Source organism: Citrus clementina, unplaced genomic scaffold, assembly GCF_000493195.1.
Source record: "Citrus clementina cultivar Clemenules unplaced genomic scaffold, Citrus_clementina_v1.0 scaffold_5, whole genome shotgun sequence".
In the NCBI taxonomy this organism is placed as follows: domain Eukaryota; kingdom Viridiplantae; phylum Streptophyta; class Magnoliopsida; order Sapindales; family Rutaceae; genus Citrus; species Citrus x clementina.
Genome location: NW_006262201.1, coordinates 26,295,499 through 26,311,802, shown reverse-complemented (window position 1 = coordinate 26,311,802; position 16,304 = coordinate 26,295,499).

Below are 16,304 nucleotides of genomic sequence, written 5' to 3'. Positions count from 1 at the left end.
TGCAGTTTCATCATGCAATGTTTTGTTCCCTACTTCTAGGCATACAATTCTTGCATTTAGAGATTCATTTTCATTTTTAAGCTGCCATTTCCTTTTTAAAACATACATTCTTTTTACCAATCTTCATCAACTCATTGTGCAAATCTTTAAAAGCATCATACAATTCATCATAGGTGGGATCACTTACCTCATTGAGATCATCATCCCCTCCTATTGCCATAAGTACTAGGTTTGATACTTCTTGCGATCCTTCTTCATCACTTGATTCTTCCTCGCTATCATCCCAAGTTGCAACCATTGCTTTCTTCTTGAGTTTGTTGATAAGTGGGCACTCCGATCTTATATAGCCAGGCTTCTTGCATTCATAGCATGTGATTGCCTCCTTCTTCTCCCTATGGTTCTTGAAGTTTCTGAAATTTCTTCGCTCTCCGGTTTTCTTGAAGAATTTTCTGAACCTCCTTGCTAGCATGGCTAGCTCTTCATCATCTGGTTCACTCTCCCTATCACTCTCATATTTTGAAGCTTTGAGAGCAATGCTTTTCTTCTTCTCCTCATGCCCTTTTTTCTGCTGCCAAATCTTCTTCATACGAAATGAGAGAACCAATTAAATCATCAAGAGGTAAAGTATTTAAATCTTTGGCCTCTTCAATAACGGTTCTTTTTTGTCTCCATTCTTTCGGAAGTGACCTAATGATTTTCTTAACTTTTTTGCTATTTGAGAAAGTCTTTCCTAGGGCTCTTAGAGTGTTTACTATGTCCGTAAATCTAGTATACATAGAGTACACACTCTCATTTTGTTCCATTTGGAACAACTCATATTGTCGAGTGTATCTACTAATTTTTGACTCTTTCACTTGATTTGTGCCTTCATAAACTACTTCAAGTTTGTGCCAAATTTCATTAGCACTTTCACAACTAGATACTCGATGAAATTCTTTCTTGTCAAGAGCACAAAATAAAGCATTCATAGCTTTGGAATTTAGAGAAGCTTTTCTCTTTTCCAATTCATTCCATTCCGTTGAAGGTTTTGGAATATCTTCCCCGAATTCATTTTTAGTTAGGGGCAAAAACGGACCATCACATACAACTTACCAAATTTCATAATCTAAAGCTTGCAAATAGAGTCTCATTCTAGTTTTCCAATATGCATAGTCATTACCGTCAAAGAATGGTGGTCTAGTTGTGGATTGCCCTTCTCTAAAGGTTGAGTCATTTAGGGTTGCCATGGATCTTTTACTCTAGACGATTAAGTCCTAATAAGAGAACAAGGCTCTGATACCAATTGAAATACAAGTATGCAACCCAAGAGAGGGGGGTGAATTGGGATTCTAAAAATTATTCAATTTATAAAGAAAAACTTAAAGCAAATATAATCCAAGTTCAAAGCAATAACAATTAAGTTGATCACAATGTAAAAAGATAAGGGAAGAGGAATTCAAACACAGAGATTTTTACGTGGTTCGGCCAACCTCGCCTACGTCCACGCCTCCAAGCTTTCAAGGCTTGAGGATTCCACTAAGCAAGCCTCCAAGGCTTCAAATGCTTACACTTGACTTCCAAGGTGTCAATAACCTTTACAACAAGAGATTATCCCAATCTCTTTAACCCAAGTGTATCCCAACACTTACAATCACTCAAAACAAAAGATTTCAATTTGTTTTGTCTCTCACAATATATAAGATTACACAATGATGCCCAATATGTGAACAGATGAAGCAAGAATGTGTTCTAAGCTCTATGAAGATTGTATTCTCGAATATAAGCTCAATAGTCGTGTTGTGATCAATCTCCTTTGAATTTGAATGAGCTTATTTATATATGGAGCTAAAAAACTAGCCGTTACAAATTGTCGGCCCGAAAACGGTTCGCCGTTAACCATTAACGGTTAACCGTTTAGGCTGGTCAAAGGTTACCGTTGGGCCAAAATTCAAATAAACGGTGTGCCGTTTATGGTTACCCTTTCGCTGTTAAATTCCAGAGTCCTGTAAGATGAACATCAGTTATCTGTTTAAAGTAAACGGTTAAGGATTTGCATGAAGTGACTTCTCTGGATATTTTCGGTTGACCGTTTGTAAAAAATGGTTCGCCGTTTGTTTCCAGTAACCTGCAAAATAATTTAGCCTTATCCGGTTTTGTTAATCAATGCCAAAGGAGGACAATCTTCAATTTTGGATGTTATCGGTTAACCGTTTAAATAAACGGTTCACCGTTAAATTCCAGTAGCATTTCCATCTTTTATGTTTTTCGTTTTTCATAAACGGTTAGAGCTTAGGCAATATGTTGCTCTCTGGTATGAATCGGTTAACCGTTTAAAAGAAACCGATTCACCGTTAATTTCTAGAATCACATTTTAAACCAGATTTTCCAGAGAATCTTTTTCTAATTTGAGAGTCCATCTTTTATGAATATGAAGGAAATGATTATTAAGGCTTTCGTTTATTAAGGAATAGCTCCAACATTTTTATCAAAAACCATTTAAAGTTTGTTATCATCAAAATCACTATTATTAACATATACATGTTAACAACAATTTCCAAAAAAGTTCTATTCCTTCTTTTCGCCACACTATTTTGTTGCGGAACTTCAAGAATAGTCAGTTGTTTAAAAGATATTCACGTCCTCAGTTAGTCCTTAGGACTTTAACATTATTGTCTAATTGATTCTCTATCGTGTTTAGATATAATCTAAAGCAATCCAATGCTTCTTATATGTGAGAAATCAAGTAGACATGACCGAAACATGAATAATCATCAATGAATGTTATAAAATATAAGGTTCCATGTTTAGCGCTTACATTCATTGGACCACAGATGTCAGAATGGATTAATTGCAATGGTTTTTCAGCTCTAATTCTTTTGTTGAATGATTTTCTATTTATTTTTCCAGCTAGAAAATTCTCACATATGGGCAATTCAACCTTAGTGAGTGCACCCAATATGTCCTCTCTCACAAGTCTATGCATTCTTTCTTGTCCTATGTGATCTAATCTAGCATGCCAAGTAATATCATTTATCTCATTATTACTTGAAGAAGTAACAAAAGAAAAAAAACTATTATCATAACTTGAATTATCAAGTATTATATCTAATACAATGAAATCATTAACCAAATGCCCAGTTCCAATAAGGATTGAATTTAAGAAAATCTCCAAACAAACATCATGAAAGTTTAAATTATATCATAATTCAAGAAGAACAAGAACAAAAACCAAGTTTCATCGAATCTCCAATGCATATAGGATATTGTGTACAAAAGAATACGTCTATCACACAAAGTTAATTTACAGGTGCCTATTCCTTTTGTTGCCCACGTATATTCATCTAATTCGTTGACTAATTTGACAATACTCCACAAATGCATCTTGATCACGAGTTATATGGTTTGTTGCTCCCGAGTTTACAGTCTACACAGGATGAGAATCAGTTAGGAGTTCAGAACTCATAACTAGAGCATAATTTAATAAAGTGGAGTTGGACCTCACCTTTATTGACTCAGTGCACTCACGAGTAAAATGACCCAGCTTGCTACAATTGTAGCATTTCATATTGAATCTGTTATTTTTCTTACTAGCACGCCTACCCCTTCGACGTTTCTTAGCATTTGACTTTTTCTTATTATGATCAAATCTCTCACTCTTCTGGTTATACTTATAACCCCTTTTGCGCTTGAAGTCTGAAACTTTGCGTGAACTTGACTCAGCAATATAAATATGATTTGAAAGCTTAGCTACTTCAAGGCGCTCTACTTCCAAATCTAGGTGATGTTGTATATCAAAATATGTCCAACAGCCTTAAGTTCGCGAATCATGTTTGACATCTCCTTCAAATGGTGCCTCATAGTATGATTTTGGCATTTCTGATAAGAATCAAATTTGATCGTAAGCCTTCTCAGTTTAGTGGTCGAAGTGCCACTGAACTTGTCTTTTAGAGCGAGCCACATCTTTTAAGTAGTCTCATACTTCTCAAACTTATACATGAGGTCATCTTGCATGCTGTTTAACATCATTATGCAAGCATTGCTATTCGTCTTTTTCTAGGCTTGGTAAGCCTCAAGATCCCTCCTATATTGAGCAGTATTGCAATGCTCAGGCTCAACTAAGGTGTATGTTGAGAGATTCTAGAGTCTCTTGTTCTTTAAGGATGTGCTGAATCTTACGGTGCCAAATATCATAATTATCACCATTCAGCTTCTCATCCTTGTTTAACTTAGCCATAATGTTCTTAGATGCAGATGCCATCTCAACTTTCTTTTAACACATATATAATTCAAAAATACAATCAATAAAGGCATCTAATAATTACACACAAACAATTAATTTTGCGCAAACGTAAACTAAAAACATGATAAATTAATATTATGAATGAAATCAAAAGGTTGTCGAAGCTTCCAATCATTATCTGATTCCCTTTATTATATTCATCATTAATTCGATTTTAATGCACACAATTATTAGTTCTAATCATGAATTCATTAAATTCAATTTGATCGGAACTCCCACTCAATAGAATAATTCATACGATATCGTAAAAGTATATATAGAGTCAAGCAACAACTAATGTAGAAATTCAATTAGAAAAACATAGCAACATATTGTTTAACCAACAAAGTGAATAAAAACTCACAAATGAAAGAAAATGACCAAACATAATTAAACTAATATATAGACTCTTCTAAATGTTTTTAAAATATTTTTTGTTACTCATGACTCTTTCATCCAACTTATACTCGAGTTTATTTCCATATAAAAACAATTATTCCTTCTTCATGATTTTGTTTATGGTTTTCTCATACCATAATTTTTGCCCTCTACCAAAGCGACTACCTTGTCTTCCATTTCGAAGGCCTATGTGAATACTAAGTACTGAGGTTTGCCTCATTTTTTAAGTAAGATGGTGCTCATCCATCAGCTTAATTTCACACCTCAGCATATAATATGTGTTCGAGGGATTCTCGATCTCTTTTAGCATGCGAGCCTTAAATAAAAGCGTATTATCATCATCAGGTAATGAATTTATGAAGACCTATTAATAATAATCCCAGTTTGTATACTTAGTATACACTTTTCCGTATATTAAACAGATAAAAATGCCATATATATCTTCTATGTTCATGCATATAGGACGATCATGGTCCATCTTATAATTCTCCATTTTTTTCACAAGTTCTTCATGAGATAAGTTATTATTAGTCTCAATTAGATCCATAAGTCAAACCTAAGCTCTATTTGTCATTAATCACTCTTCCTCAGTCCATAATTTTCTAATAAGAGGCATCTAGGACAAATAATATAAAGTTCATATTAGTGTTTGTTAACAGGCGACTTAGTTTTGCTACAATATCATACACCCCATGCCCATAGTGGAAGAGTGGAACCCACGCGCCCCCTTTCGCGGCTCCGATAACGTCGGGTCTGGCATCATCTGATTTCATTTTTCATCCTGATTCCAATTTAGGCTTTCGATTTTCAATTAGAGGTCAGAATAAGCCGAAATCATTAAAAAGCTGATTCTGATATTGTTCATCATCTTCTCCAAAATTAGGGTTTCTGAAATTTTGTAACCCTAATGCTACCATATTCGTATCTTAGCCATAACTTTCTCGTTTTAAGTCTGTTTTTAACAAATCACATATCTTCAGAAAGCCCTTGAAAAGATCTTTCCTATAATACATAATGACAATATCAGATTGTCTAGATCAAAAGATATGATCAAATAAAATTTCGGTTTCATGTTTTTGTTAGGGTTCATATGAACTAAACCCTAGGCCATTTTGATGTCTTTTAATTCTAGAATTTTTACAGTGATTTTAGCATTCGAGAACATAAATTTAACAGCCACTAGATAATACATTTAATGAAAAAATAATTAACACATAAAGTTCATGCATTTTTCATGAAATAAATTCAACCATTCGCACGAATCCAACACAAAACCATGCTCTAATACCAATGAAGGGAAAATAAAAAATTCTAGAAATACATTTTTTTCTCAAATTAAGCAGCAGAGTAATTGAGTATTGGATCACGTTAATGGTCAGAAAGAAATCACAAGCGGAAATCCTTCGTTGATCACAATATAAATGGCCTATTTATGGATTGTTCAATGTTCTTAATTTTAACCTTCACGAAGAAGAGAAGAAGATGACTTTGTAATTTTTACGTATCTCTACTCTTGTTCTTATCATTAGGGAGAGTTTAGCCAAAGTGGAGGAAGTTAATTTAAAATTAACTTCCCTCTCAATCTCCATAAATCATACATGTAACTACATGGTAGTTACCATGTGCGAGTCGGATTAGGTCAGCCCATCATGGGTGACCCACCTATCCAACACAGCAAGTATTGAGTAATCCAAGAAGCAATTTTCTACTATAGTTGGCACTATTCTAGTACATAATTTCAATAGTGTTGATGTTAAACTAGTTCAAAGAAACCACTATTACAATTATGGTTATAGTATTATCGTTATTAAATTAGAAAATTGACAACATCTTTTTAAAATAGAAACTAGAATAATTATATTATCAAATATCTTAAAAGATAGCAAGTAGAGTGCGATGAAAAAATTTTATCTATACAAAAGCACTAGAACAATTCAAAGTTTATTGTCTTATTACAAATTTTGAGTCATGATATATCAAAGGCAACTACCTCACCAAAAGTAATATTATCCAAATAATTTTTTGGAAAGCCTATACAAAGATTTCTGCCATTGGGCCATTAGAATCTCTATGCACCATTATCGGAGTCGACACAATCGCCTCTAACACGAGCGTATTATCCCGATCCGAGCATCAAACCAATTCCATCAAAAGGTCATTGGAAAATAGCCTTGAGGAAGTTAATAAAATCTAAAAAAGAAAAGAAAAACAAAAAAGACGAAAGAAAAATGTCGGCCATAAAGGGGAACTCCCTCCCTGGCCAGAGACTCGAAGTTGTTGGTTGACTGCTTGCGGATAGAAGATGAAAATAAAAGATTTGCACCATGGATTTGCTTTTTCAGTTATTGGAACAATATGTTGAAGCAACAGCAAAGGAAGAGTTTTAGATAAATAATAATTAAATTAAAATATAAAGACATAATACAGGTTAAACTAGGTCGGGGGTGAAGTGCAGGTATAGAATTAATCTCGCTTCCACAAAAATTCATTTCAATTTCACCTCATATGAGGAATCTCAATATAGGCTGAGGCAGAACTAGTTTATGCTTGGGATTGCCTTGACCTCTAACTTTTTGAAATTTTTTCTGAGAAGTAAGGTAAAAACCAAAACGTTTTTGAGATGACACCTAACCTATGTTTAATCAAGCCAACCAAAAATTTCTTAAAGTACTAACGTGCTATATATTAGTAAGGGTTCGGTCTCCTTCCTGAGGACTCTTTTTCTCTCAGAAAGAGAAATTTGGAATGGATGCAAAAAGTGGGGATTGGTATGGTCCATTTTGTCGGTCGCAGGTTGAGTGTATCAGGTGCTCTTAGGTTACTCTGTTTTATTATCTATACTAAAACATAGTAAGATCCATGGTTAGGGGTTTCAATTAGTTGGGACCAATTCAATCTCAAGGGGAGGTCAGAGCAGTGGCAGGTAGGTGTTGGTGTGCAAATTAATTTCAGGCTAAGGAAAGTTTAAAGGTTTAAAGATGGATACTAAAGAGTTAATACGGAAATGTAAAGCTATAACTTTAAAAGAAGAAGAAGCAGAAAAGATTAGCTTTACAGGAAATATGAAGAAAAAAGGGAAAAAACTTGCAGGCGCTGCCTCATTGGGAAGATTTTGCTTTCGAGAAAAGTGAACACAGAAATCGGTACAGAAATCAAAGTAGATAATTTGGGAGACAACATTTCTGTTTTCAAGTTTCCTTCTGAAGCTGAAAAGAAAATGATCTTATAGGGGGGCCTTGGCATTTTAATAAAGCCCTTATGGTGTTTATAGAACCAAGCGGTATGGAGGATATAAAAAAAAAAACAATCTTTCCAGTACACATCCTTATGGGTCCAGTTAAATAACGTTCCACCAATGTGTATGGAGAAAGATGCGATTCAAGAAACAGGTGAGAAAATTGGAAAGGGGGATGAAGTTAAAAACAACGAGTCAGGGGAGTGTATTGGATTTTTTGTTCAAGTCCGAATCTAAGTGGATATAACACAACCTCTCGACAAGGTATTTACATTGGAATTAGAGAATGGAGAAAACATTCTGATACCAGTCCTCTAGGAGAAGTTGCCTGAGTTTTGTTTTTGTTGCGGACTCATTAGCCATCGATATAGACTATGCTTAAGCTACAAGGGGCAGCCAAAAAAAAAAAAACAATTGGCTTTTGGAGCTTGGTTGAAGGCGATAACAGAAGCTGAGAGAGTTAGACAGAACAGAAACTGAGATCGATGGAACAGAGAAGCAAGTCAACCAAACTCTGATCACCAGAATCAACTCCAACACAAGCAGAGTCCAATCAACCCGAGTGTGGAAAGCGGATCCAGGTCAAACCAAAACAACCTAGGAAAGCCAAAACACCAATGAGGGACGAGAATGTAAAAGAGGTAGGTAAGGGCTCATTAATGCAAGGAAATGCAGAGGTTATGCAGTAGGGTCTAGATGGCAAAAAGCCTGCCAATGTATTTGACAAGGAGTTGATATCTAGGAGATGAGCAAAGCAGCGGGAAAGCTTGAAAGGCAAGAAATTGATTCAGCAATTAAAAAAATGGCAGTTGGGTTTAACTGGGTCCAACAATGTGACAAAAGAAGAAATAGGCTAGCAAGTATTAAGTAGAGGAGACGAAGTAACTGGGTAGGAAAAAGCTATAAAAAGGGTAAAAAATAAAAGAGTGGGGCTATCGGCACCCCTCTGATATCCTTTTCAAACCCCTTTTCTATTTATTTCCTCCTCAATTCCTAAAATAATCATTTTTCCGCAAACAATTTCAACCTCCTTTCAGTTATCACTCTTCAACCACTCCCACTTCAAGTTTCTTCTTTTTGTAGGAAAGGCTGTTCATAACAACCCAATATTTTGTATCCCATGCGCTTAATTTATTATGAGGTTTCTATTTGTTTTAATTTTATACTTTTCAGTTTATGACAATATTCTATTTCAAAATAAATATGTATAAAATACACACAAGGTTTAGTTATCTCCTAGCCTTCTAATAACGTTAGTAATTTATGAAAATTTTATAAAATTATCTTTTCTACAAAAATAAATTGTTAAGTGAAAAAAATACTTTATATCAAATTCTTACTCTTTTACAATTTTTTTTTTGGAAAAAAAATTGTAACTTTTAAGAGCTTTAGTGAAGAAAGAGTCGGTGAGAAAAATCATATATGGATTTAATAAGATAAGATTTTACAACTAATACAATTCAAGACATAAGAGATAAAGCTGTAAATGTATAACAAGAGGGGTTTTATAAGAAAAATGCAGGGTGCCAATAGCGTCACTCAAAATAAAAATTCTGAGCATAGGGAGAGACAAAAAAGAGTGAGGTGGAAGCTGCGCCAATCTCCTTAAAAAGGCCCATTGAAGAAGCATTAAACCCAAGCCCTAAACCCAAGCCCAGGAAATGAGAAAGCAAAGATAGGAAGCCCAAATGTCACGCGGGTAAATCAGATTCAAATGTCATATCCATTTGCAAAACTTAAGCTGGTGAGGAAGGAAGCAACATAGGAGGCTATAGACATTCAGATGGTTATTTTGGATAAGTTATCGGTGGAGGCTGGAGACCTACCCCACCGACAGTCATGAAAATTATAAGCTGGAACTTCAGAGTTTGGGGAATCCTTAAACACACTTAGCCATTATGAAAATTCTCCATCTGTACAAATCTCAATTAATTTTTCTTTGTGAGACTTGTTAACATATATGTATTCATAATGTTGATTTTGATGATAACAAATAAGATTAAGAATGATTAATCTTTTAAAAGCTCAAATTATTTTTTATACATTTTAAATAAATCATTATTTTCACATTATAAAGGTTTTATACTCAATGGAAAAATGATTTTATGAAATTGGTTATTTTTCAATTCATGATCTAATTAAAATTTTTTTGAGAACTTTGAAATCAACAAGTATTACTTGAAATTCTGGAAATGGACTTGTTTGAAAATTTTAATAAAGTTTTAGGCTATAGTATAATTAAAAAAAGTTTTGAGGTAAAACTATAATTTTAGAAAATAGTTTCACTGTAGCAAACGGCAATCCGACATCGACAATTTGAATTTTGGCACAACGCTCACTCGCTCAAGTCAAAACAGCAATCCAATAATGCTTAACGGCGATCTGACTTTGTACAGAAAGTCAATAATGAATAGTTTTTAGCTCCAACTATAAAGGGTTGCATTAGATCCAAATCAAAGTGAATTCAATGAATACCAGAGAGCATATTATTGAGAATACAATGTTTCTTGAGCTTTAATTTGTTCATTAATTCTTTAAATCACATCTTGGGCATATATTTGTAAACATATAGATTGTGTGTGAGAAAAATCTTGTATTTCAAAAAGTGTGAGTATGGGAAACACTTGGGTTAAGAGATTTGGAATAATCTCTTGTTGTAAAAGTTGATTGAGACCTGTGAAGTCAATTGTAAAAGTTCTTGAAGCCTTAGAGGCTTGGATAGTGGAATCCTCAAGCCCGGTGAGCATGGAGGCGTGGACGTAGGCGGGGTTGGCTGAACCACGTAAAAATCTTTGTGTTTGAATCTCTCTTCCCTTATCTCTTTACATTTTGATTGGTTTATTTATTATTGTTTTAAATTTGTTTAAGATTTGCATTAAGTTTTGTTCAAGCATTGCATAATTTTTAGAAACCCAATTCATTCCCCCTTTTGGGTTGCATAACTAGTATTTCAAGACTAAATTGAGATCTAGGCGCGTTAATGTTGTGTGTAAGGAGTTAGGTATTGAGAATTATTTAACTGTGGATTGCAAATGAAAAATTGAAGCATTAACTATGTTGTGGAGTTCAAAGATTGCAATCAAAATAACATATATGGTAGTCGTCATATAGATGCAGAGATTCAAAATACAAATGAGAGAAGATGGAGATGCACTGGAATACATGGTCACCCTAAAGCTAGTGGTCTGTGCAATCTCTAATGCTATGGGTGTCAATGTGCAAGTGTACATAACAAGTAACATACTGATGAGTATTCAAATCATCTCCATAGGAATTGATGTTATCAAATTTGATAGAGTAATCTTAATATGCAATTTTGTTCTAAATTAAAATAAAACAATTTTATGAAACTAATAACTAATTAAAATAAAAATGCAATAAAAAAAATTCTCACGTCAAACACAAGGATGTAACCAATGGTAATAAAGTAGTTGAGTGAATAAACTCACTTAATGGCATTGACTATTTTTCAATTACAGTACCGTTGCTACAACATCTACTAGAGCAATGAGCAGAATCCCTCATGTATCCTCAGTTGTCATCTGTTGGATATTTTATACCTAATGCAACCTAATAGTGATCAATTGTTATGCCAACATTAAATATAGCATTAAACAATCTAGGTTTCATTTACCCCGCAAGGTGAATCTATATGTCTAGTTCATCACTAATTTTAAATCAAGTATGACCCTATTCAAATTGAGATTAACTCAACTTGGGAAACCCAATCTAAAATTAAGTATTGTCTTAATTAGATCCACTAAGTCAAACATTTTTTAGGCTTTTTCTTAGTTAGTATCCTTAAATGGGTGGTCAGACGAAATAAAGAATAAAATAAATACAATTAAGACAAAATGTTATAGCAAACACAGAGCTGCGCCCGTATATTAGTCAAACATCCATTAAGTTCGTTTATTACTCAATTGCAATCAAATTCAGTTCATGATTTGTTAAAGAAAAATAAACAAAAGATTTTTTACCATCAAATACATCCCCACGAATAAATAGAAAACAAGAAAAGAATAAGAAGAACTGATTTCCAATTGATCTCTATGATTTCTCCTCTGTCAGCCTTCAATCTCTCTCTTGATTTCTGCTTTTCTTGTGCTTTTCTCTCCAGTTTATTCCTTGGAGGATGACTCTCTTTTTCTTTGCATGTGTGCTCCTTTTATGGCTTAGAATTAAGGCACCCAGAAGTCTAAGTCTTCCATTTGTGGAAACTCCAGATCGTAATCTTCTAAATATCTCGCGCGAAATCTTCTCTATCAATACTCTAGGATTGTTATAGCAATGACTACTGCATGTTACTTAAAATTTAAACTTCCGGTCACTTACAATTATGCATATAATCTAAGCACAAATTAATCTAAAACAAACTAAATTTATTAAAAATAAACTAAAATGGATGTTTATGCAAAATATAACTAAAATGCAATAAAAACATGTCATTTACTCTCTAAGTATTACTGATTCAAGTCTAAAAGTGTTATGATAACTCTCATTTTATAAAGTTATTAACTAGTCAAAAGAACCATACTTGGACCTTTTTAAGAAGGTTGCCAAGTTTGTCTACATGCCCTTGGCTTTGTTTCAGAGACTTTAATGAGATCTTGAATTTAAATGAGAAAATTGTGGGCTTAGATAGAGATGGTAGGATGGTTGCTGATTCTAGGGAATGTGTCAAAAACAATAAGCACGTAGATGTAAGATATAAAGGGCACCTTTTTACTTAGTCTAATAAACGGTTTGGACCTCACTACATAAAGAAGAAATTAGATAGATTCATGTGCAACTAGGAGTGGAGATCTAAATTTTATGATTGGTTGGCAACAAATTTAATACACGGGGAATCAGATCATTGCCTATTAAGATGGTGGCTCAAGATAGGCATAAAAAGTCTTCACTATAAAAGGAGAACCTTCACTAGAGTTTATTACAAGGATTTATAAAGTTCATATAAAGACTGCAAAAATATTATGAAGAATGAATGGCTTAAATGGAGAAATGGAAGGGAAGATAATCCTATTCAGATTCTCAAGAAGATTATCGAAAGCTCTATGGCAATAGCTGTAGATATGGAGCAAGGAAGATTTTGGCGGTAGAGAGAAAAAGCTTAAGGAGCTAATGAGGAAGCTAAAAATAGTGAAGCAATGCAATTTTCAGTATGAAGATGGGGTTTAAATAAGAATCATTGAGCTATAGATTAAAACTATGTTGATTTATGAGGAGATGTACTGGAAACATTTTGATGGCTGATTAGTTAATAGAGAAAGACAAAAATATGAAGTTTTTTTCATTATAAAGTTACAACTAGAACAAAATTTAAGGCGTTGAAGATAATTTTAGGCAATGGACATAAGATAATGAAGAAGTATAAAGGATTTTGTGAGTGTTTTCAAGAACTCTTTACTACTTCCAACCTAAGACAAGAACAAATTTTTACAGCCTTCGAGGAATTAATGCAGATTAAAAATTTATATTATACTAGGATATGTTTCCTAACTAACTAAGGTTTAGGACTTTTTAATTTCCTTTCCAATTTAGAATTTTGTTTCCTTTTCAATTTAGAATTTTGTTTTCCTTCATAATTTAGGATAATTACTACTACTATAAATAGCTCCCTCTTGTAGCATTTGAAGGCATATTCGATTTTAAAAATATTTTCAATTTTTAAAACTCTTTGTGAGTATTCTGCGGAATCAACAAGTCTTAACCCCTAAATTCGCGATATTCTTTTTGAATCAATGTGAATTTAGTTGTTCTTTTATTCCGGTATTCTTTAGAATCAACAGAATATTTTGAACATTAAACTTCTGCTGCATCAGATTCATATCAGAGCCAAAACCTGGTATCACCAATCTAATCCCATTTACAACCAAACCTTTCCTTTTTCCCTTTTTGATTTTTTTCCCTTTAGCTTTATAAAAAAAAAAAAAAACCGAAGCAGAAGTAAAAAAAAAAATTTCAGCCCGTGACCACCGTCCAAGGCTGCCGCCTTTAGTTTTCCGTCACCAATCCGAACATAACCACCACCATACACATCATAAAGCATCGACCGTCAAACCTTATACATCTTCCACCGCTGATTAGCCACATAATGCTAGAAAAATCGCCAAAATAGCTGCGATTCAACCGCCGTCGTTCACTAGTTTTCGCCTCGTTTTGACCGTCATCACCACCACCAATAAAATCATCTCCATCAGTTGAACCTCTCTCACTTCTGATTGACGTACCGATCGTCGGAAATCAAAACAACAACAAACTCGCAACATTTATCTCCAATTTTCGGCAAAATCACCACCTTTTTAGGTAGACCACCACTACCACCATCACACTCACTGAACATAAATCTTCTAGATCCACTCATCCTTGCTCAATTTTCGACCATCGTCACCAGAAATCTAAAACTTTTACTTAATTAGAGTTTCAGCCTAAAATTTTATTTAGTTTTCAGTTTAACCCCATTACTTTTTAAAACCCTAATTTGAAAAATGCCTCCAAGAAAAACTTTTGATCCTAATGCTACAACTTACAATCAAGATGATGTTTCTAAATATGGAGCTCTGGCTAGCATAATAGCCAGAATTGATATGTTAATTGCACAAATGGCACAAATGGCGGAGTTACTTGACGAATGACATCGTACACCGAAACACGAAGACAAGTCAAGTGAAAGCTTCGCTAACCCATTCTCTGGCCGTAGGCATAGATCTGAGTCTACTAATGACAAAAGATGGGAATCTGGGTTGAGAATTGATTTTCTTAAATTCTAGGGAAGTTGTCGACTTGAAGAATTATTAGATTTGATTAATGTCATTGAAGAAGTTTTCGAATACAAGGAAGTCCCTAATAATAAACTAGTTTCACTTGCTGCAACTCGATTCTATGGAAGAGCGACAACTTGGTGGCAACCAATGAAGCTAACACGGATAAGGCAAGGTAAAAAGAAGACTGACTCTTGGGAAAAGTTGAAGAAGCCTTTGCATGGAGCATTCGTAACTCAAAATTACGCCAAATTGTTAAACCAACAGTTACATAATTTAAGACAGGGTAATCGATGAGTAGATGATTACACTACAGAGTTTCATTGGTTGGTAGCGCGAAACGACCTAACAAAGACAGAAGAACAACAAGTTTTCTGCTATATTGGAGGCTTACGATCCTAGTTTCAAGACTAGTTGAGTTTACTTGATCCATACTCTGCCTCAGAAGCACACCAACAGCCTTTGTAATTGGAGAACCAATTTATTCGGCATGCTAATGACTCAAACTTTCGGGGTCCTCAAAGTGTTGTTCGTGATAATTCAAACCCGACTTCCTAATTTCACAATTTCACTCCTCCTAATCCTCTAAATAAAACTAGTAAATCTTGTGAAAACGCTCAACATAGCAAAACCCTTCATCGAATGACAGAATGCAAAAAAAGAGGAAAATATAGTAAAAGCTTATTCGTAGGCACTGAGGAAAGTGAAGACTACCAAGAGGAAGAAAATGAAGAGTTTGTTGAAGAGCCATTTTTTTATAGTAGTAGTAACACACAATCCGTTGAAGAACATGGTGACAACGGACCAATGTTGATTGTGAACCGCACATTCTTCACTCCTAAAGGTCAAGACAAAGACAAATGGCTACGATAAAATATTTTTCAGACTACTTGCACACTTGGGGGAAAAGTATGTCGTATGGTCATAGACTCAGGCAATTGCGGGAATGTTATTTCAGAAGAAGTTATAACAAAGCTAAATTTAAAGACAGAACCTCATCAAACTCCATACAAGCTCAGATGGCTGAAGAAAGGCAATTAAGTAACAATATCTAAACATTGCTTAGTTTCTTTATCCATTGGATCAATTTATAAAGATCAAATTTGGTGTGATGTTGTGGCTATGGATGCTTGTCATTTATTATTGGGCAGACCTTGGCAATATGATCGAAACGTAGTGCATGATGGGAATAGAAATACTTACAGCTTCGTGTTTAACAACACTAAGATTGTTCTTCTACTTAACAAGGAGATCACTGTCAAACAGGACTTGGGTAATTATTTGATAGGTAAGAAGCAGTTTATAGATATTATAACAAAGAAAAAAAAAGGTTTATATTTTATTAGGAAAAGAGAGCCATAATAATTCGAAAATTCATAAAGTTGTGACACTTATACTGGAGGAATTTCAAGATTTGTTCCTTAACAAGCTACCACAGGGTTTACCACCTCTTCGGGATATACAACATCAAATTAATTTGGTATCAGGATCTACAATACCAAATCGACCTCATTATCGTATGAGTCCTACAGAATATGAGGAATTAAGGCGCTAAGTGGAAGAGTTACTAGAAAAGAGATTTATCTGTGAAAGTCCCTATGCAGTCCCTACTTTGTTGACTCCAAAGAAATATAGTTCTTCGAGAATA